Source organism: Pteronotus mesoamericanus, unplaced genomic scaffold (assembly GCF_021234165.1).
Source record: "Pteronotus mesoamericanus isolate MK-2021 breed Mesoamerican mustached bat unplaced genomic scaffold, CSHL_Meso_final contig_25, whole genome shotgun sequence".
NCBI classification, from domain to species: Eukaryota; Metazoa; Chordata; class Mammalia; order Chiroptera; family Mormoopidae; genus Pteronotus; species Pteronotus mesoamericanus.
In genome coordinates, this window is record NW_026555105.1 from 17,125,244 (window position 1) to 17,146,424 (window position 21,181).

The 21,181-nt window shown below is 50.4% G+C and overlaps 1 protein-coding gene across 14 annotated transcripts in view; it reads right to left on the reverse strand.

The window, feature by feature from the left end:
- Positions 1 to 21,181, reverse strand: part of EPB41L1 (erythrocyte membrane protein band 4.1 like 1) — a 116,123-nt gene that overhangs the window by 79,306 nt on the left and 15,636 nt on the right. For all 14 annotated transcript variants that reach the window (XM_054573814.1, XM_054573803.1, XM_054573818.1 and 11 more), the window contains exon 2: positions 19,389 to 19,439. The gene's annotated coding sequence lies outside the window, so the exon portion shown is untranslated. The remainder of the gene's footprint in view (positions 1 to 19,388; positions 19,440 to 21,181) is intronic.

Sequence of the window (21,181 nt, forward strand, 5' to 3'; positions counted from 1 at the left end):
TTATATAAGAAAAGCAACAAGAAAGACCCATTACTCTCATCTCATGGCTTCAAAGGCCTCCCTCGAGTCTCAGTAGAGTCCCTACCCCTTCAGCCACCGCTCCTATAAAGTCTCCCTCTGGCTTTGAATTTTGCTGAACTTCTCAGTTGCCCCGTGGAGTTTCACTAATTGGAGGCCCCATCAGCCAGTGCTCATAGTCCCCTGACACAGACCCCCACACTGGCAGTCCTCTCATCCAGGGCTCCTGGTTCATGAACCTCACCCAGATAGAGAGAATACAATCTCCTCATTTTACAGTAAGGGAGATAATAATTAGTATAAAAAAGATAAGAGCGGTAGTGAATCTTCAGATTTATATTTCGTTTTTCTTTTTCGAGAGCACTTTATATATACATTTCATTTAACCCTCACAATGGCTCATGAGGCAGGCATTATTTACCCACTGTACAGATGAGGAAACTGAGGTCCAGCAAGAATACAGTAGCACGACGCTTGCCCAAAGGTCACACAGTAAGTCAGGATTCAAATGGAGGCCTAACGTTGACGTAAAGGAATTCAATGGAAGAACTAAATAGCTTATCCTGAGCCCTCATTCTCAGGAGCTGGATCCTACAGAGCCCTTCCTCCCAGCTGAGCTCACAGTTGCCATACCAGCATATTCTACCCAGAACCCCACAAAAGCCTATCTGGGCCATGTGCTCTGCATCTCCACATCAGCCCATCATCTGGCAAACGGGTCCTCGCTGCCTCTTGGGGTCTCCTAGCAACGAGACATCCTGCAGAGCCACTCTCTCCACCCCTGGGCTCTTCCAGCTGCAGCCGGTCTCCAGCCAGCATGCTCCTCTCGTGGGGGTTAGAGCATCACAGAGCCCCACTCAGGGCCTGTTCCCAGCTCCACATTTGGGGCACTGGCTGAGGCTGCACTGACCTTCTCTCAGGCTTCTGACTATCTGCTGAACTGCTGACTGGGACAAAAAAAGAAGCTGAATCCTAGGGCTTGAATGCTAGAGAATCCAATTTATTTTTGCATTTTTGAAATATATGAACTCTCCCCACCAGAATATTAATGTTAAAAACAGCAATAATAAAAGTCCCAGGAACAAAACAGCTGCTTTATCTTTACTCAATCCTCACAACCACCCATGAGAAGCAGAAGCTAGTATGCCCATTTTACAGATGAGAAAACTGAGACGTTATTTCCCTAAAGACACCTAGCTAATGAATGGCAGCACAAAGATTTGAACAAGTGTGTCTGATATCAAAGTATATGCTCTGACCACTGGGCCACACTGCATCTCTTAGAAATCACATCTGTGGGTCCGGAAGCCATATGGCAACAGAATGAGATTCCATCAGCTGCTGGAAGAGAGGCAGCTATAAATCCAGAGAACTATGATTAGAAAGCAAATTACAGGCCTCCTTCTGTAGGTTTCCAACTCACAGAAACTTTCTAACAGTCAGAGGGCCTTTATTCCAGTTGCTCAAAGTTTCCAGGGAGGGCAAACACAGTTTCTGGAGACCGCAAACATAACACAAGGCAGGAGAGAGAATGACGATGAATAGAGTGAAGCACCACAATAGTCAGAAAATGTGATGGACGGGTGGAGAAAGAGAGGCCACTAGGAGGCAGTACAACATGATGGTCAGGGGCTTTGGCAGCAGCTCAGGGCTCCAGTAACTGCTCCGATGGTTTCTAGCTGAGACTTTGAGTAAATAACATCACCCTCTGAGCCATTATTTTCTCAGCTGCAAACTGGGGATAATTTTACCTACGATATAGAGTAGATGAAGGGATGGGATGAGTCAATACATGTAAAGTGTGTAACCCAGTTTCTGGAACACAGTAGGCACACAATAAATAGTGGCTTTAAACAGTGATAACCAGCCCTGACCGCTGTGGCTCAGTTGGTTGGGCATCATCCTATTAAGCAAAAGGTCACCATGTGGGTCGTACATTTGGTCCCTGGTTAGGGCGCCTACAAGAGGCTGATTGGTGTTTTTCTCTTATCTTGTTGTTTCTCTCTCCCTCTCTTTCTCCCTCCCTTCCTCTCTCTCTAAAAATAGATAAATTAAAAAAAAATTTTAAGTGCTAATCATATGACCCAGCAATCCCACTTCCGAGTAGTATACACCCAAAAGAATCCAAATCAGGGTCTTGAAGAGAAATTTGTATACCCACATTCAAAGCATTAGTCACAAGAGCCAAGATGTGGAAGCAACCCAAGTGCCCAATGACAGATTAATAGATAAATAAAATATTGTATAGACATACAATGGAATATTATTTGGCCTTAAAAAAGAAGGAAATTTTGACACTTGCTACAACACGGATGAACCTTGAGGACATTATGCTGGCACAAAAGGACAAATACTATATGATTCCACTTCCGTGAGGTCCCTAGAGTAGTCAAATTCATAGAGACAGAAAGCAGAATGGTGGTTGCCAGGGAGAGGGGGAGAGAGGGGAATGGAAAGTTATTACTTAATGGGTATAGAGTTTCAATTTGCAAGACAAAAAAGTTCTGGAGCTGGATGGCGGTGATGGTTACGCAACAGTGTGAATGTTCTGAACACTCCTAACTGTACACTTAATGGTTGGGATGATAAATTTGATGTTATATATATTTTACCACAATAAAAATGTTTTTAATTTTAAAAATGATCAGAAAGAAAACCAAGAGAGAGAATTAAAGACTAGAGAAATAGGAAAAAGTGAGAGCATAGTAAGGTGGAAATGGAGTGATCCAAGGGGGAGACACACATCGGGTGCACACCCTTTCAAGACATCAAGTGCAATGGAGGAAATTTTCAGCAGGGATTTGCATTTCCAGGGCTCTCGGGGCCAGCTCTCTACCCCAAATCTGCCTCCCCTCCTGAAGCCCAGGCCTGCAGGAGAATCTGGCCTTACCCCTCTTCCCCTTCCTGGAATCCCCAGGGAAACAAGGAAGGATCAAAGCCCAAAAGGGAGTGAAAGAAGGAAGAGTAGGTAGAAATAGCAGCTTCCAGGCAGGGCGCAGAGCAGAATGTGCAAAGGCCCTGAGCCATGAGACGTGCATGAGGAGCACTCCGGGGTAGAAGAGGGAAGGCCGAAGTAAGGAGAGGGCAAATGGCGAAAGGCCTTTATTGACCACCTACCACACACTGGACACTTTCCCACATCATCATCTCAGCAATCTTTGAAGTAATCCTAACAGGCAGGTATTAATAGATCCATTTTGTGGAGAAAGAAATGAAAATTCAGACAGATAAAGTAACTTGCCTGAGGAAACACAGAGCAGAGAGTAGGGATTCCAACACCAGCTGTCCCTCAGCCTCATGCTTACTCCTTCAGCTGATGGAGATCAGAATCTAAGGCCACACTGTGGGCTCCAGAGTCTGAATCCCAAATTGCACTCTATCCCTCACTAGCTGTGTGACCTGGAGAAAATTACCTAACCTTCTGAGCGTCAGTTTCCTCAGCAATAAAGTGGGAATGACCATGGCACCTGCCACATGTGATTTTAAGAGAATTAAATGTAATATTGCCAGGAAAGCACATTGTACGCGGTAATGCTAGGAAACAAAGTAGCTTTTATTATTCATTATGCTTAAGTCTCTAGGCACCCCTGACGGCCCCCCACAGGCCCACAGGCAGACTTAGAGCCACTGCTTGTCCCTGGCTGATTTCAGTGCAGTTTTTGGAGCAAGGCAAAACCCAGACCCAACCCCCAAGAGAGCTAAAAGCTCAGGCTGGGCAGTAATCTTGCAGGAGCAGTAGGAACATCCTGGAAGTGACCTCCTCCACTCTCTCCTCTCGACTCCATGGCCTGGGAAAGCTGTGCTGCCGAAGCTCTGTGAGACACAGTCTAAGCAGTGTCCGTTCTCACGAGGGTGAACGTCATAGAAACAACAATGGCTGCCAACTCAGCTACCCACAGGCCTCCACCCTGGGCTGGCCCCCCACCCCACAGCACCTCCTGGGACCAGATGACCTACAACTGCAAAGCATCAGCACCAGGAAAGCCTTGGGAGACCATATAGTCCCACCCCTCCTCACACAGATGGAAACACTGACGCCTGGAGATAAATGGGGACCTGCTTAAGGTCACACTGAGCCAGTGGCAAAGCTAGAACGCAACCCTGGGCCACTCAGCTCCCTGGTCTACTGAAGTTTCCAATGTCTTTTGCCATCTCTATTTGTTGTTGTATAAAATTTAAGTTTACATATTCAAATTTCCATAGGGTTAGTCACCTCTACAAGCCTAATTGGGAAAGGCAAGAACTTTGGGCAGCAGCTAAGGGCATAGGTCATAGACCTACTGTGGCACTTCCTAATGGGAGAGTCCCTTTACCAATCACTGCTGTCTCCTCTTCTGCACAGCCTGCCTCATAGAATCATGTGAGTATAGGATGAGAAAAATATAAAGGACCTGGTATAATCCTTGCTATGGTTGTCTACTGTTAGCATTATTATCTTCAATGCTTTGATTGGAGTATGTTGCCAGCAGGTAGCAAGAAGTTACCTCAGTCTTGCCCTGGCCAGATGGCTCAGGTGGTTGGAGCATCATCCTGTACACCAAAAGGTTGCAGGTTCGATTCCTGGTCAGGGCACATACCTAGGTTGTGGTTCCGATCCCTTGTTGGGGCGTGTATGGGAGGCAGCATATCAATGTTTCTCTCTCATGTCAATGTCAATGTCTGTCTGTCTCTCCCCCCCACTCCCCGCAACCCTTCTTCTTTCTCTAAAATCAATAAACATGTCCTCAGGTGAGGATTTAAAAAACAAAGAAGTTATCTCAGTCTCAAGGTTTTGGCTCTCTCACTTCCTGTCATGGGACCATGAAGTGTTAAAGCTGGCAAGGGTCCCATTGTACAACAACAGCACTGAGACCCAGAGGCAAATGTCTTGCTCCAGGAGCAAGTTAATGAGGGAGTTGAACTGGAACCCAGATCTCTTGACTCTTACTGACTGAGTCCCATAAGTACAAGCTCTTGCTCTCCAGGCAGCTGTGTCTGTGCATAAATTGGGGGGGGGGGGGGGGCGGGCAGTGAGAGGATGGTATTCAGATACCAAGAGTCACTGCCTAGCCAGGATGGCACTGGAGCAACATGGCCACCCTGGCAGGCCAAGGCCGGAAGCAAGGTGGGCTCCGTGCTGGCAGAGCAGGCCAACTGGGCCAGCAGCCAAAGTGGCGCCATAGGCACAGCTCGGGGCCCTCTCACCAGCTCCATAATAAAGTAATTATGGGATTAGGGATAAAATTAGTCACTTGTGTAATTATTTTGCTTAGAACAAGAACAGAAAAGGCCTTTTAAAGAGTTGTTCCTTGACCCCTCCCAAGAGTACTGCTGCAGAGACTCAGATGAGTAAACACACACACAAACATATATACACGCGGCAGCAATGGTGGTGGAAGGGCGGGGCTGCTGGCTTCCTCACCTACTATACTAGTCCTAACCCTGAAGGCCAGGAGCGACATTCTCTGACCTTCATGAAACACCTTTGTCACACTGTCACAGGATACCAGGCCTCCCTCGCGGCCCTTCATCTGGTGGCAAAGGCTCATGCCCCACCCCCACCACAGTGTATTAGACCTGGGCTCCCTGCCCCTTTCTCCATCGTGGAGTTTGGTGGTACAATTCCAGCAATACCTGGGGGTCCACCAATCCAGAGAGACCCCTGGTATTGGCCACTGTGGTGAGCAGAATAATGGCACCACCACCCTACACACACACACAATGTCCACATCCTAATCCCTAGAATATGTGAACATGTTACCTTTCATGGCAGAAGGGACTTGGCACATGTGATTAGGTTAAGAATATTGAGGTTGGGGAGATTATTGTGGATTATCTAGCGGGCACACTAATATGTGATCAGTCACAAGGTCCTTAAAAGTGAAAGCGGGAAGCAGGCGACTGAGACCAGGGAAGGAGGTGTGATGATGGAAGCAGAGGTTGGGGTGATGCCACTGCTGGAAGGGGGCCATGAGCCAAGGTCTGTGGGCAGCCTCTGGAAGCTGGAAAGGGCAAGGCACAGATGCTGCCTGGGAGCCTCCAGAAGGGACACAGTCCTGTCAACACCTTGATTTTAGCCCCATAAGGCCCACTTTCGGGCGTCTGATCTCCAGAACTATAAGATAATAAATTTGGGTTGTTTTAAGCCTCTGAGTGTGTGGTAATTTGTTACAACAGCAATAGACAGCAATAGGTGACTAATACAGTCACTTAAGGAAGCATCCTTGGAGCCCACTTTCCCTCCAGGATTGAGGCCCTTGACGAAACTGTCTTCCAGGGGCCAGAGTGTACTCTGAATGCACCTCTAGGGAACAGGCCTGCCCTGCGGGCCCGAACTCTAACCCCAAGAGATACCTCTGGGAGAAACAGTGCCCCCAGAAAAAAAGGCGGATAGTTCTGAGAAGAAGGGGAGAGGCCTCAACTTACAGGTCCACTCCAAGGACACAGTTCCTCTACCACATCTTCCAACTCAGGGACTCCAACCCCCATAAACCCTACATCCCCAGCAGTAGGTTGGCATCAGGGAAAGAGACCGCCCAGAAGGCGGGATGCCCTCCTCAGTGTGACCCAAGTCACCAGTTGGCTTCCTCCCGCTGGGCCTCAGCACTGTCATCGTGGCTCAGCATCTATCAGGGGTCAGGCTGCACACTTCCATGCTCTGCATGGATGATAAAGCCCCGTGACGACCCTGTGGAGCGGTCACTCTCATCATGCCCATTTCACAGCCCAGGAAATGGACTCGGGAGGGTGGAGAGGGGCTCCTGGTTTGAACCTAGGCAGCCTTGCTTTGCAGCCTACCCTGCCTCCCATCTCAGAACGGACAAAGGACGGCCCCCAGCAGTGCTTGCACACAAGGGGCAGGCTCGTCAGCCCTGAGAGGAGTCAAAACAGTTCCTGACCCTTCCCCTCTGGATGCCTGGGCCGTAAAGTGGCACAGCAGTCTTGCAAGATGGACCAAGAGCCTGAAAGGCATGCATAGCCTTTGGCCCAGAAGTCCCCTCCTGGGACCCCACCCTAAGTGACATCATCTGAAATAGAGAAAAAGCACTTCATGCAATGTTCGCTGCAGTGTTATTTCTAACAGCAACAACAGGGAACGACCTGAACGTCGTCAACAGGAAAAGGGGTAAGAGGATCGCGGGTTTGATGGAATCCCCTGTAGTGACACAGAAGGTGGCTTCATGCACACTGTCAGGTGGGAAACGCAGGGCAGCACTGGAGATGCACCAGGGAGCCTTCGGCCCCATGAGGGAAGAGCAAAGGAACAAAGGTGGAAGGAAGCGTGCCAGCCTCCCAACACCTCTCAGGAGTCACATTTTTCCTCCTTCTCCTGTTTTCCAAAATCTCTGTACTGTTGTTATTACTTTTATAATTTAAAAGATGTACAGTATTATTAAAAACAAAAAACAAAAATTAGAACCGTAACTGCAGTGGAGCAGTTACACTGAGAAGGGGGAACAGGAGAATGACAGCCAGCCAGAGAGACAGTGGGAGAGCTGGAAAGAAGGGTGTGGTGTTGCGGAGACCAAGGGAAAGTAAAGAGGTGGGACCTCCAGGACAGTGTCCCTGGGAGGTGCTGGTGGCCCGACACTTGGCCCCACGTCCCCAAATGCGTTCACAACACAACCCAGGTGCCAAGAAGGCTCTAATGAATGACCCCCACACATTCCCCACCGAGGAGTCTCAGAGTGTCCCCACCGTGACCAGCGTCCCCAGGAGCAGCATTTCTAATGCAAACCAGGCCCTCCGAAGAAGCCACGGTGCACTGTCCCCATGGTCGCCCACTCCCGTCCCTGCTCAAGCAACTCACAGGCGGCTTCCCAGAGAAGGACCTGGTCAGGATTTTCTTGGTATCTTCCAGGCAAGATTCTCCTGGCCCATAATCACTCACCAATTCTACCACCCGTCTTTCCACAGGGACCCAAGTGCACATGCACACACTCGCTTCTTGGGTCTCTCCTCAGCCTATTTGAGACAAGCCCCTTAGATTCTGTGCCTCCTTGACGTAAGCACACCCAGAGTCACACCACCGCTCACACTTACTCCCCCACCGGCACACAACCACCAGCCTGCTTTCTGCCCCTGAGAGTCCCCTTCCTCCCACTCTCTGCCTCCTCATCATAGAACCCAGATGAACCTGAGCACAGCAGGCAGGGTTCCCCCAGCAGTTCACGCCCAACTTCACTGTCCCATCCCTGCCTCCCACCATGCCTCTGGCAGGCAGTGGCCACATCTGGGCTGCTACTTCTACAGCTCGCAGGTGGAAAGAGGCTGAGTCACAGAGCTAAAAGCTAACAAGGCTCTGAAGGCCAATGACCTAAGACGCCACCTCTGACCTTCAACCTAGTGAGTCAACAAGAAGCACGGCTGAGTCACTACCAGATGGCCCCCTCTACACCAGCACTCTAAGAAAACTCACATCGATTGCTTCAGTCCACAGCCCAAATGGAGGGCCATCCTCCTGGTCAGCCTGTGGCAATGAGTGTGGCTGGCCAAGGTCAGTACCAATTAGGCCGCCCCCTTTCCTGCCAGTGAGCTCAGCCTCATTACTTTGCTGCATTTTCAGCTCATCTGAAAAATCTTCATTTGAGCTCCCTGGAGAATCTTAAAACTGTTATTCGAACATTAACTCTGACACACACCTCCCCCACTCAGACATCACCCACCCAAGACAGCATTTTTCTTTCCCTGCCTTTGGCACTGCCAAGAATGAGCAGTATCCACCCTGCCACATGGCACCACAGGCCCTGCCACCTCAAACGCTTCTCAATCTGGCCATTTTTAGAGGAGAGACCAGGGAAGGGTACATGGTGCTTCCTGTATGGCAGGCATATCATCTCAATGGACATGAGCAAGTCTCATCCACTTTCTCTTTGCAACAATCCCGTGAGGTGACATTTGAATTCCTCTGTCAAAAATGTGGAAACTGAAGCTGAGCAGCCCTGCCAAGGTCACCTAGCCAGCGTGTCACCAAGTCAGGCCTGGAACCCAGGACGCTGAGCTCCAGGACTCTCCCAACCGCCCTGCCCAGCCCAGCAAACTCGGTTCACGCATGCTGCCCAGCCGCGCCCCGAGCAGAGATGGGGCATCCATCATTCGCTATCCTCGGCCTATTACCCTGAACCTGGGTCCAGGTGGAAGGACTGAAGCAAGAGAGGCTGTATGGTTTGGGGCTTCTGGGGAAAAAAATGCTAAGAGCTGGTTGCAACTGCCTATTCTCCTGTATCTTACAGGGCCACTTATAAAGGAGAGGCAGCCCAGAGCCCAGGCAAGAGCCCAAATGGGAGCATGGAAGGTCAAAAAGGAGAGGGTGTGTGCTGTGCAGTCAGGGAAGTCAGAGCTGCAAGAACCAGAGAGTTTAGTCCAATGCCTTTGTTTTTACAGGTAGGGAAACTGAGGCCCAGGGAAGGGAAGAGACCTACCCAAGGCCAAGAGTGAGCCTGTGGCTGTGCCAGAATTCAAATGCAGGTCCTCTGACTCTTAGGTTAGCTTTCTTGGACCTAGAAGGATAAAAGGCTAGGAGCAGATCCTGCCTTGGATAAATGAATGAGCAAATAAACAAGGAGACCCATCACCTCTAGAGCTGAGGGGGCAGAGCGCAGAAACCTACACGGTGCTTCCATGGGCTCCTGGCATCTCTCTAGTCTCTCAGTCTGTGGAAGATGTAGGCAGGAAGGAGGCCCTTCCATTCACCAAAGCTCAAGCTCCACCAGAAGCCAATCACAGCCCTGGAAGGAGGTAGAAACTTTGGTTCCCCTGGCAACACAGACAAAGGCCTCTCCTCAGCACAGCAATCAGCTGGAGTAGAGATGTGGACTGTATCCCACCCCATCCAGATGGGCTCCTCTCCTCTTCTCACCAGGAGGGAACCACCCCAATCCTGGTTTTAGCCCCATTCCCACCCCACCCCCCTGCCTCCAGCCACAATCGGGAGAAGGTGTGTGGATGGGCTTCTGGGTGAGGCCTTCGGACAGTAGCTGAGTCCTGCCCAGTCTGTGGGGGTGTGCTGCTACCAGGTGTGTGACTCTGAGTTGGGCCAGGAGCCTGTGCAGATGTCTGTCCGTTCATCCCCACACTCCTCTAAGATGCAGGATCAGCTGCAGAAGCGCATCAGTGCCTAGAGCTGGAAGGGGGGCACCAGGCCCCACCGGCTCTGACATTAATTCACAATTGGACATGAGCAAGTCTCATCCACTTTCTCTTGGGGCCTCATTGTCCCCATTGATAAAGTATAAAATCAAAGATCTTGGGTTCTGTTAAAACAGCTCCCAGTCCACACTTCCGAAAGAAAAATGGGCGGAGGGGACAAGCATGAGCTTACCTCATACCACTTTAGAAAGGCTGCCTAGCGCTGATCCCAGCCTTGGAATACACAACGCATTCTACTAACGGGCATCGCCTCTGTATACATTCTAAGGCGATGGAAGAAAATCACAAGAAAATTGACGGGCTCTGATAAACAGCTTCCAAATGAAATTCCCAGCTTTGGCCACCTACAGGCCAAGCTGCCATCCCCTGGCCCAGGACCTAGCCTGGCAGGGAGGACATATGCACAGTGTCTCATCACTAGGGGAGAAGTCAATCACTTAGAGATTTTAGAAAGATTTCCTACACGGAGAGGTTTCTCAGGAAGCTTCTCAGTTCCCAGAAAAGTCAAGTTATTGACATCAAAACCCACATGTACCCTGGTCGGTGTGACTCAGTCAGTTGGAGCGTCATCCTGTAGACTCAAAGGTCGCAGGTTCAGTTCCTGGTCAGGGCACATACCTAGGTTGCGGGTTCATCCCCGGTCAGGGAGCATAGGAGCGAGAGGCAGTTGGTAGACATTTCTCTCTCATATCAATGTCTCTCTCCTCTCTCTCCTCCTCCTTTACCCTCTCTCTAAGGTCGATGAACATGCACTCATCATGCTTTCAGCTCTGTAGAACTCAGCCACCCTATATAGAAACCCCGCAGCCATCCAGGATGCGGCTGCTTTCTCTCCTCTCCCTTCCCCATCAGGCCCCACATTCTGTCCACTCTCCCTCTTCACCACTCTCTGATCTGTTCCCTCTTCTCCACTTCTATTTGCCTGAGTTCAGGGCCATCACCTCTCACTGGGGCCGCACCAACAGCTTGTCCATTGATCTCCAGGCCTCCAGCCATGCCCCTCCAACCCATCCTCCTGCTGCCAGAAATCAAATCACATCGCTCCCAACCTAACACTCTGCAGGGTCTCTCACTGCTCCAGGGGCCAAGTCCCAGCTCTGGCCCAACGTGTGCATGCTGCAGGATCTGGGCCAGCCTGCCGCTCCTCCGTTTGCACGCACAGCAAACTCCCACCACTCCACTGCCCTCCTGTGTCATGCCCGCTGCACATTGTTCTTTGTACTTATGGTTCCCTCTGCCTGGGATTCCCTTTCTGAACACTCTGCTGTTGAATGAAGATAATGGCTCGCCTTGACTGAGTGCTCAGTATGTGCCAGGCACTCTGCTAAGCCTTTTGCATTCATTCATCTGGTACTTCATTCATCTTCACCAAGACCCTAGGAGGCAGGTAGTAAATGCAGCCTGGGTAGAGAGGAAGAAAGGAATCAGAGGTGTGAAGGAACCCCGCAGAAGTCACATGGTTGATAAGAGGAGGAGCTAAAATAGAAATTCAGGCATCTGACCCTTAGGTGGCCATAAACCTCTGCCTCTCCCAGAACAGTGCAGTGCCGAGGTGAATCAGAAAACACAGCGTGCTCCCAACAATGCCCCTTCCTTCTGGGACTTGGAAATAGCTGGCCTCAGAGTTTGCCTCTGGGAGGGTCTAGCCTGCTCCTCTTTGAGTTTGCTCCCTAGTCTTCTCTCTCCTCAAATGCACAGTATGACCTTGCTGAGTAGACAAAGCGTCTGGACCCACAGCTCAGAAGTAAAGCTCTCCAGTTATAGCTAATGGCCCAGCGGTGACTCCCAGCAAGGTCTTTCTAAAGTGTGAACTCTTTGGCCGCACATCAGGGACAGCCAGGATCTGGTACCAGCTCATCTTTTCAACCTTAATTGCCCTCTGCATCCTCTACCTCAATACATGCTCCAGCCACAATAAATTGGTGGGTATTTACCATCCATGTTGGTTCTCTCTAAAAGCTGCCATTTACTGAGCACCTACTGAGAGCCATGCCCTATGCCAGGCACTCAACTAACACCCTTGTGTCACTACGACTCAGTCATTCATTCATCCAAGAAATGCTTATTGATACCGACTCTGTGCCATGAAACGTGAAGTCAAGTGAATACAACACTAAAAATAAAAGACAAATGGCTGCAAGTGGAGATAAGCGTTATGAGGAGTCAGAGGGAGAGGCAGAGAGCAGCACAGAAGGGCAGGGGAGGGAGGTGCCTAATTAAGCTGAGTTGTAAAGGATAATAAGGACCCAAGGCTGCAGAGAGCCAGGAAAACAGAATTCTAGGCAGAGGAAACAGCACATGTAAAGGTCTTGAGGTAGAGAAGAATTTGCTAATTAAACAGAAGACAGCTGAAGTAACTGACCAATGGGGAGATACATCACTGGAGAGGGGAGGCAGGGACCAGCTTATTCAGGACTCTTGTAGGCCTTGGTCAGGAGTTTAGAGTTCATTCTAAGGGCAGAAGAAAGGTACTGAGTGACATGGTCTGATCGTTGTTTTACACAGACCATTCTCACTGCCATTTGGAAAGAAGACTTAAGAATATAGGTTACACGTGTGTGTGTGTGTGTGTATATATATATATTTTTTTTTTTTGAGGGAGAGTGGAAAGGAGGAAGAAAGATAGGGAGAGAAACATCAATCGGTTGCTTCTCTCACAACCCCAAATGGAGACCTGGCCCTCAACCCAATCATTTGCCCTGACAGCAACCTTTCAATTTGCAGACAAGTGCTCAATCCACTGAGCCACACCAGCCAGGGCAGTAAAATAAATAAATAAATACACACACACACACACACACACACACACACACATATATGAATATATAAATTATATTCATATATATGGTTCCCTTGATATATAATATATAAAATATAACATATTTTCATATATAATACATATTAATATATTTATACATAGATATTAACATACATAAAATGCATACAAAGTAGCTGGCCTAGCACTGGCACATAGGGGATGCTCAATAAATATTCATTCCCTTTGCCTTGTCTCTGTCCCCACACCGGGCTGGGGTTGTCCTCTTTATCTAACTCCTCTTCCTTCTGATTTTTATATTGTCAGAATTTAGATTTCTGAGGACATACTATCTGTATAGTCTTCACTGTTAGACAGAAAAACTGTGGTCAAGCCTTCCTGCCTTCCCTCCTTCCCCTGGACTGGACCCTGGATTGATGTGAAAGGAGGAGGAGGAGGCAGCAAGTGCTGAGGCCTTCCCGCTGGCTTCTCATTCTCCCCTAACCGCTTCATGGACAAGATCGGCAAGCCTGGTTCTCAGGCAAGCAAGGCAGGGGAAGGGAGGGAAGGGAAACTAGAGTACGCCCCACCTCTAGATAAGCTCTCTCCTCTGCGTGAGCCCAATGGAGGTATGTCAGACTGAAAGTAATGAAAGGAAACATTTCCAGTGGAGCCTGGATACTAGCTAGGATGTTAGCCGACCCTATCGCCATCCCCAGGAAGCAAGCGTGGGTCGTGGCCCTCATTTTCCCCATTCAGAACCTGAGGCACTCGGCGTGCTATGGCCTGCCCAGGGATGGAGAGAAAAGGGAGAGCCCTAACTGGAATCATAGTATGCGGTGGCCTCAGGATTAATGAGCCCAAAGCCCCATTGTGCAGATGAAGACACTGACATCCAAGTACAGAAAGGGCTTTGCCCACTGTTACATCCTGAGCAATCTGCAGAGCCGGAAACAGGAGCCTGAGCAGCTTCTGCTTCCCAGTTCCCTGCAGCTTCCCTTGAGGCAGGTGGGAAAGGGGACAGAGGCAAGGCTGGAATTAGGGGTGGGGAGGCAAGGACAGGGCAGCACTGGCCCCTCGGGCCTGCCCTGCCCCAGCTCCCAGCGGCTCATGAGTGTGGCAAAACCTGTTAAGCCAGTCCCTGTGCCAGGACCAAGTGGCAGAGCCTAGAGCTGCAGAGGCATGAGTAGGCTGCAGATACCAACAGCTGGGGGACAAAGGGGACACAGAGAGGTCCTTCCTTGGCCTGCCAGCCAGCCGCACGGACACTGTCCCAGGACCAGGATGGGCGCTCACAGCTGGACTACTTCTTCACCTGGGAGCAGGCACAACCAGGACTCACCAGGCCTCCTGTCCCCATCGGGCACAAGGGCCTGCACTCTGCTTCTTTTCCTCCCCTGGACACTCAACATATCAGCTGTCAGGGCCACTAGGGCAAGAGACCAGGGAACCAGTGTGGGAAACATGACAGGCGGTAGGGAAGTCCAACAAAAATGACACACAGACACATCTCCCTCCCACCATACACACCAGGGTGAAGTGGTGGCACCCTCTTCACCCTGTACCCCTTGTGTCCCCTCCCCCTGCAGGGAACAAAGCCCAGGAAATAGCTAAGCACAAGAGGCAACTGGAGGGGGCCAGGAAACCCATGTTCTCGGGTAGCTCTGTGACAGCCCTGTGACACCCAGTGCAGATGTGAGAAAACCTGACCACCTCAGTTTTCAGTTTTGTCACCCTTCCTGTGGGACGCCTGGGTCAACTCCACAGTTTCAGGGGGCCCTGACGTTTTGCTCTCACCCCGCCTCCAACTCATCTTTTACCACGTCCTGGACAGGAGAGCCTAAAAGGGTACACCGGCCTTGTGCTGGTGTACAGGGCTGGACAGGGCTGGCTCATGTGTCAGGGCCACTTTGCCAGAACCTGTTCCATCAGCACTGGTGCCAGCTGAGGAAGGGGGGCCTGCCGGCCGGCAGGAAGTTTCTCAGGCCAGGCCATGGGGGAGCCAATGATGCTGGTGCCCAGGGCCCAGGTCAGAAACCACTTCCAGGGCAGGAAGGAACCAAGGCATCCGACCTGTGAGGGAAGTACCCTACAAATATCAGGGACTATTCTCATATCTCAGCCAATCCCCTCCTTTGGGAGACAGGGAAGACGAGGCCCAGAGAGAGGAAGGGACCAACCTAGGTCACACAGCAAGGCCTTGGCAGAGCTGGAAACACTGCCCGGGCCTGACCCCAGGCCAGGGCTCCCCATACACACCACCTCCCACAGCAGAGACATTTTCCCAAATTCAAAATCATCCATCCCACAGGGGAACCAAGATACCTTCCTCGCCAGCCCTTGGGAATTGCCAGGGACTGGTACAAACTTCTGCTGCTTAACGCCGATCAGGTGTTTAGCTGCTGTGTACATCTCTGTATCGTAGTACGTGTGACAGTGCCTGGTATGTGGCAGGAACTCAGGGAAGCTTGGTCAACTAAACCAAGGCTCAGTAGAGGAAGGACTGGAGGTAGAAGCCATTTCCCAAGCCAAGCACTGGGGTCGGGGGTGGGAGAGCAGGATCCGATAGAGGGGAAATATGAATCCGGCTTTCCGGGGCTCAGTATCCAGCCAGACTGTACTGAACACGCAGGACACGATTGGCCCAGAGCTCCAGAAATCCGGGGCCCCAAAGTGAGAGTAGGTTGCCCCAAACACCACTGAAAATATGAACTTCAAGGCTTGTCTGTGTGTTTCTGTAACCTGGGCAAGGCCACTGGACCAGACACTCTGTCATTTATTCAGTCACTGCTCATTCACTCTCCAAAACTTACACAGTGAAAATCAGGGTGAGTCACAATCATCCCCCACGTCCTTGTCAGGACTGCCTGGCCCACAGGCTGGTCCATGCAGCATCTTTGGCCAGGCGTTGAGCTCCCAAAGCATAAAAGCCTGAGCTGAAGTCATGGAGAAGCCACTTCTCCTCCCTTAAGACTCATAGCCACCTTTGTAAAATGGAGATGATGATGTCTGCCTGCCTCCACTGAGAGGTGCTGAGGGTCACATACAGCAATGGATATGAGATTATTAATAACAACATTGCTATCACCAGCCCCCCCGAGGATCCCAATCTTTAAATGTCTATTATCATCATCATTATGGTTATCAACAACAAAGTAACACCTACCAGTTACCAAGCACTCAGCAGTGAGACTTATTAAAGGGGCTCCCTATTTGCTGAAGCCTGGCATGATTCTGAAGTCATGTGACCGCTTCGCTGACCCTCAAGGTAGGCAGCACTGGCTTTTTGATCAATGAGGCAACTGAGCCCCTAGGAAAACTTGGCAACCCTGTGTATTAACTCACTGATAAGAGAACACCAGGAATACAAAGGACTACAGAGAACAGACCCAGAGGGGGAAACTGAAGCCCGGACAGGGAAAGGGACCCGCCTACGTCATTCATTGAGACCTTTCCTGAGACCTTCTCAGGAGCATACACGAGAAGAAGGCAGTGTTTGCTGTTCTAGTTTCGTAATGCTGCCGCCATGCTACTGCTTTGCTGGCCGTGGGTACGGCTGGAAACTGACGCCAATTACTTCCCTAGTCTGAGTCTTCGTTTCCTCAGATGGCATATGGGGAAACTAACCTTAGTCTAGCAATGAGTTCTAGAAGCCAACACCGCTTCCATAGGCCAACATAAGGCCCCGGAGGCCAGTCTCGGCGCCTTTGCTCCCTGCTGCGCCCAACTCCAGGGACATCTATTGTCACAGAATTGTGCAACCGTCACCACTATCTAATTTCAGAATTCCAGTTGTTATTAGAAAGCGCTGAACACAGCCCTCATTGCTCCTTAGGAACCCAGGGCTCCTCCCCAGTTTGGTCAAGACACCGTTTTCTGGGAAAGCCCAGGGTGCCCCTAGGAAGAATTTCTCTGGGGCAGAAGTTGAGCAAAATGTAAACACTCAGTGGACACTGTGTTCCACTTTGTGAAACAAAGTTGTGGATTTTCTGGGAAAGGGGCCCACTGTATAAGCCCAGTCTTGCCTCTCCAGCTGCCCTGAAAGCCACGATTGTACTGACCTTGGTCTCAGTTTCCCCATCTGCTCCCTGGGAAGCAGACTGAAACATATGCCGCCAACAACCCACAAAGAGATCCTCCCCAACAAATGGCTAATCACATCCACCTTGTCAGAAGAAAAAGGCCAGCCTGTTAGTCAGCCAAGATCAGCAAGAGCACTAGGTTGGGGCTGGACTGGAGAGATTCCAGCATTTTTGTAGGGAGTAAAGAGGTGAGGAAGGGTAGGGGGATTCTTTTACTGGGAGTTTCTTCATCCCCATGGCCTTTATCACCTGGCGCACACCTGGACTAGAATCTAAATCCCTTACGTGTATCATGCAAAGGGCTTTTCTATTCTATATCTCATGAGAGTTTATCCATAATCCTAAGAGAGGAGGTAGGGAGAGTATGATTATCCCCATTTTGTGGGCGGGTTAACTGAGACTCAGAGAAGGTGAGTGACTTTCCCAAGGTCACACAGCTAATGAGTGGCAGAGCAGAGCTACAAGACAGAAGCCAGTGTCCAGGCGTTCTTGCCATTGGCCACGGCTGATGGGTATTGGGACAGTTTCTGGGATTGTCTTTGGTCCAGTAAGGAGGGCAGCAAGATTCTGAGTAAACTGTTGCCAATCCAACCACAGCAGTTCTGTTACAAATGCTTCCTATAGGGATTCTGCTGCCCCAAAAGATTTGAAATACCCTAGTCTCATGGATACTCAGAAGAGCATTAAGAAGTAGCCAAGGTTGATGTGTCCATCCCTTTTCTACAGAAGAGGAAACTGAGGCCCAGAAAGGGGACGTGATGAGGTTAAGGCCACAGAGCAAGTCAGTGTCAGAGCAAGGATTGAAAGGTGGGGCTCTGGGCTTCCACCTTACCAAGCCAAATGGCTTCCACTATACCTCGCTGGAGTCTACCGCCTCTCACATTTCCTGGTCTTCTCCAGTAAACTGATGGTGGTTAATACCTAGAGTCTCATCTTTCTCAGCTTTGACCCCTACAGAGTTGCCCGGCTTCTTGGAGTGCTTCCGGAAGCTCAAGGAACTTGTGGAATAAATGTATGAACCAACCTCTACATCCCCTTACCACACCCCTCCCCCTACTCCATCACACATACACTCAGTCCCCCTTCTCCCTTACCCATTTGCCCAAATGTCAGAGAAAGACCAGTAGGCCTCCTCCTGGGAACTCCTAATCCACCTCCTCTGTCCTGGCTGTGCTGTGGCTGCGGACAGAGGATTCCTTGTTCCCAGTGCTTCCTGCCCAGAGATCTCCGTGGGGCCCATGCACTGGCAGGAAGGAGCCAAATCCCTCCTTTTAACTGGAGCTAACGCCACCCCCTACTCCCGCCACCCCTGAAAGCAACATGCTCCCAGCTCTTTGGCATTTATTTACCTGCCCCAGCCTGGCTCAGCCCCACCCATTCCCTATAACCCCCGCTCCTTAGAGAGACACACACCCCCCTCAAGACTTCCCCTAGGGGTACAGAGTGGCCTCACATCTAATTAAAAATAAAAACCAGAGGATTCCAGCACGACAGCATCACAGCCCTGGCAGTTGTGCCTTGCTAATAAGCTCAGGATGACGATGACATTTGCATATTACTTCGCAATTTCCCCATCAGTGTAACTCGATTGGCTAGGTCCTCTCTCCCCGCCCTCACCCTGCCACAATCACAGAACCTGGGAGTTAGAAGGGAACTTTGACATGTCCTGGGACCAGTGGTTCACAAAGTGTCCTGCACAGGGCAAGGACAGTTCCATGTCTCAGGCTGCTGGGGGATGAGGAATTAGCCAACTGGAGTCCCCCAGCTCTACCCTAACTTCAACCATGGCTGCATCCCCTTTAGCTGATTTGTACATTGAGATTCTTTCAAGTTTCAAGAAAAGGGAACTTGCCAGCTAGAAAGTTGGAAAACAACTCATTTACTCCAACCCCACCTTCCCCAACCCCCTGCCCTGACATTGTGTATGTGTGTGTGTATCCCTGAGGCCAACAGAAGGAAAGGTATCTGCCCAAGGTTGCTTAGTCATCAGTCGCAAAACCAGAATGAAAACACCCCCTCCTGAATCCAGTCTACAACCTAGAAGTGGTTAAGCAAAAGAAAACAAGTGCTCCGGTTTCTGCTAATACAGCTACCAGGTCCAAGGCCATTCGTCACCAGCCATGATAGCATGGAAAAAGCAATATAGGCAAAGCATGCTGTCTAACACAGACTTGCTTAATAAATATGCATTTCAGCCCCTATCCTCAAAATAAGCCAAAACCAGAGAGGATCCACAGCGTTGCCCTCCTTGTTCAAACCCACCAGAAATCTGTGGCCTAGACAAATCCTCATGCCTCCACAGCAGTAAAATATATCAAAAAACAGAGAGTCTGAGGACCTGGAAAACTGATTTGTCCAACCTGAGCAGAAGGAGGAAGGATAGGCTGTGCCAGTGTAACACTCACCGGTCCTCGGTTCACACCAGGTCCCTGTGGGGAACGACGTCAGTCAGGCACCTAGAAGGAGGAAACAGTGTTAGTGCCGCTGGACTGGGATCATGGACCCAGCATGGAGCTGGAAATTGAGAGGCTGGCATTTGACTCTGAGGAACCTTGGGGAAGTTGCTGAACCTGTTAAACAGAAAGGCCCGTGTGACTACGCAGAGAGCAAAAGGGAAAGTAACAAATACAATGCTGGAGAGGCCTGCAAGGGGCCAGGCCATGAAGGGCTTTGGAGGCCAAGGTAGAGGGTTCGGTGTTGATTCCAAGAGCAGCGGGGAATGGTTTGTAATGTAGAGAATGGACTGGAAACGGGCATGAGTGGCTTTAGGTGTGTGAGTTAGGAAGTTGTTGCAGTTGTGCAGGGGGGCATGTGATAAGGGCCCAGACTGGATGGCCGCAGTAGAGCCAGGAAAAGCGGTGATGGGCTGGATCTGGGGGACGCAGGAGGGCAGAGGCCTATCTACCCCTTGGGCGCTTCCTTCCATGTCAGTCCCATAGTCTCCAGCACCCAGGGAAAAACATACCATTGCTCTCTCAATCTGGCCTATGCTTGCCTCAGTCTCCCCATCTGTAAAATTAAATATGGCTGGACTCAGTGGTTCCTGAGGTCTTTTCAGCATTAATAGTCTGTTCTGGCATAATGTGCTCACAGAGTATTTAAGTCCCTTTTCAATCATCTTTACGCCCCAGCTGTAGGCCCGGCCTGACACACAATGGGGGCAGGATTGCTGGAAGGAGAAGCCTCAGGTCCCCTGGACTCACATACTTAGAACACTGAAATCCAGGCGGGCTGAGCCATTTCTACTTAACGTACCTGTAGAACATAAGAATCGGGTGAATAGGAAGTCACTTGGGCTGAGGCTGGAACAGCAGGAACAGAAGTTATATGCCTGAGAGCACCTTCTTCCTGCCCCAGCTCCAGAGGTCAGCAAAGGCCTCAGACCCCTCCTACTCAGCTGCAGCATCAGCAACCTGCTTCCCATCCACTGTTTCCTGGCCCCCAGGGGAATCCTGGGAGGCAGTACATCAGAGTGGTTATGAGCTTGGGCTCTGCAGTCACACAGACCTCGTTTGAATTCTGGCCCTACTATTCTCTAGTTATGTGGCCTGGAACAAGCCACTTCACTTCTCTGAGTGTTGGCTTTCTCGTTTGGAAAATAGGAGTAATAGTGTCTGCTTCCAGGGCTAGTAATGAGAGGATTAAATGAGATGATGCATGTGGAGAGCTCAGCGTAGTGCCTTTTCACAACAATCCAGGAGGCAGCAGTGTCCAATGCAGAGGCCCAGGAAGGTGAGATGACGCAATGAGGACCAGCACAGCAAATCAGTGCAGGGGTGAGACTCAGAGCCCGGGTTCTTAACCACTAGGTTGTACGTACAGCATTTTAGTTCCTGCTTTTCAGAAGAGAAAGCTGAGACTAAAAAATTACAAGCGACTTGACCAAGGCCACAGACAGAATGAATGGTACAAGAGGTACCCCACGGCCTCCTTGATGAAAAAGCCCATGGTCTCCCCCACGTGCCTCCAGAAAGTATATGTGTGTGGAGATTTCAGATTTCAGGGCCCTTTAAACCTGGAACAGGGACAAATGCAAATCTGGGCAGATGAGCAGGGGGGGGCAGGGGGAGCTACCTTGAGAGGAAACCAGAAGGAGCTGTGAAACAAAAGCCTCTTTCTCAGAAGCCCTCCCTGGAGACTTGGCAGGAGGGGAGGGGGCTGACAAGCAGGGCCATCCGTCCTGCCACGGCTGAGCTAA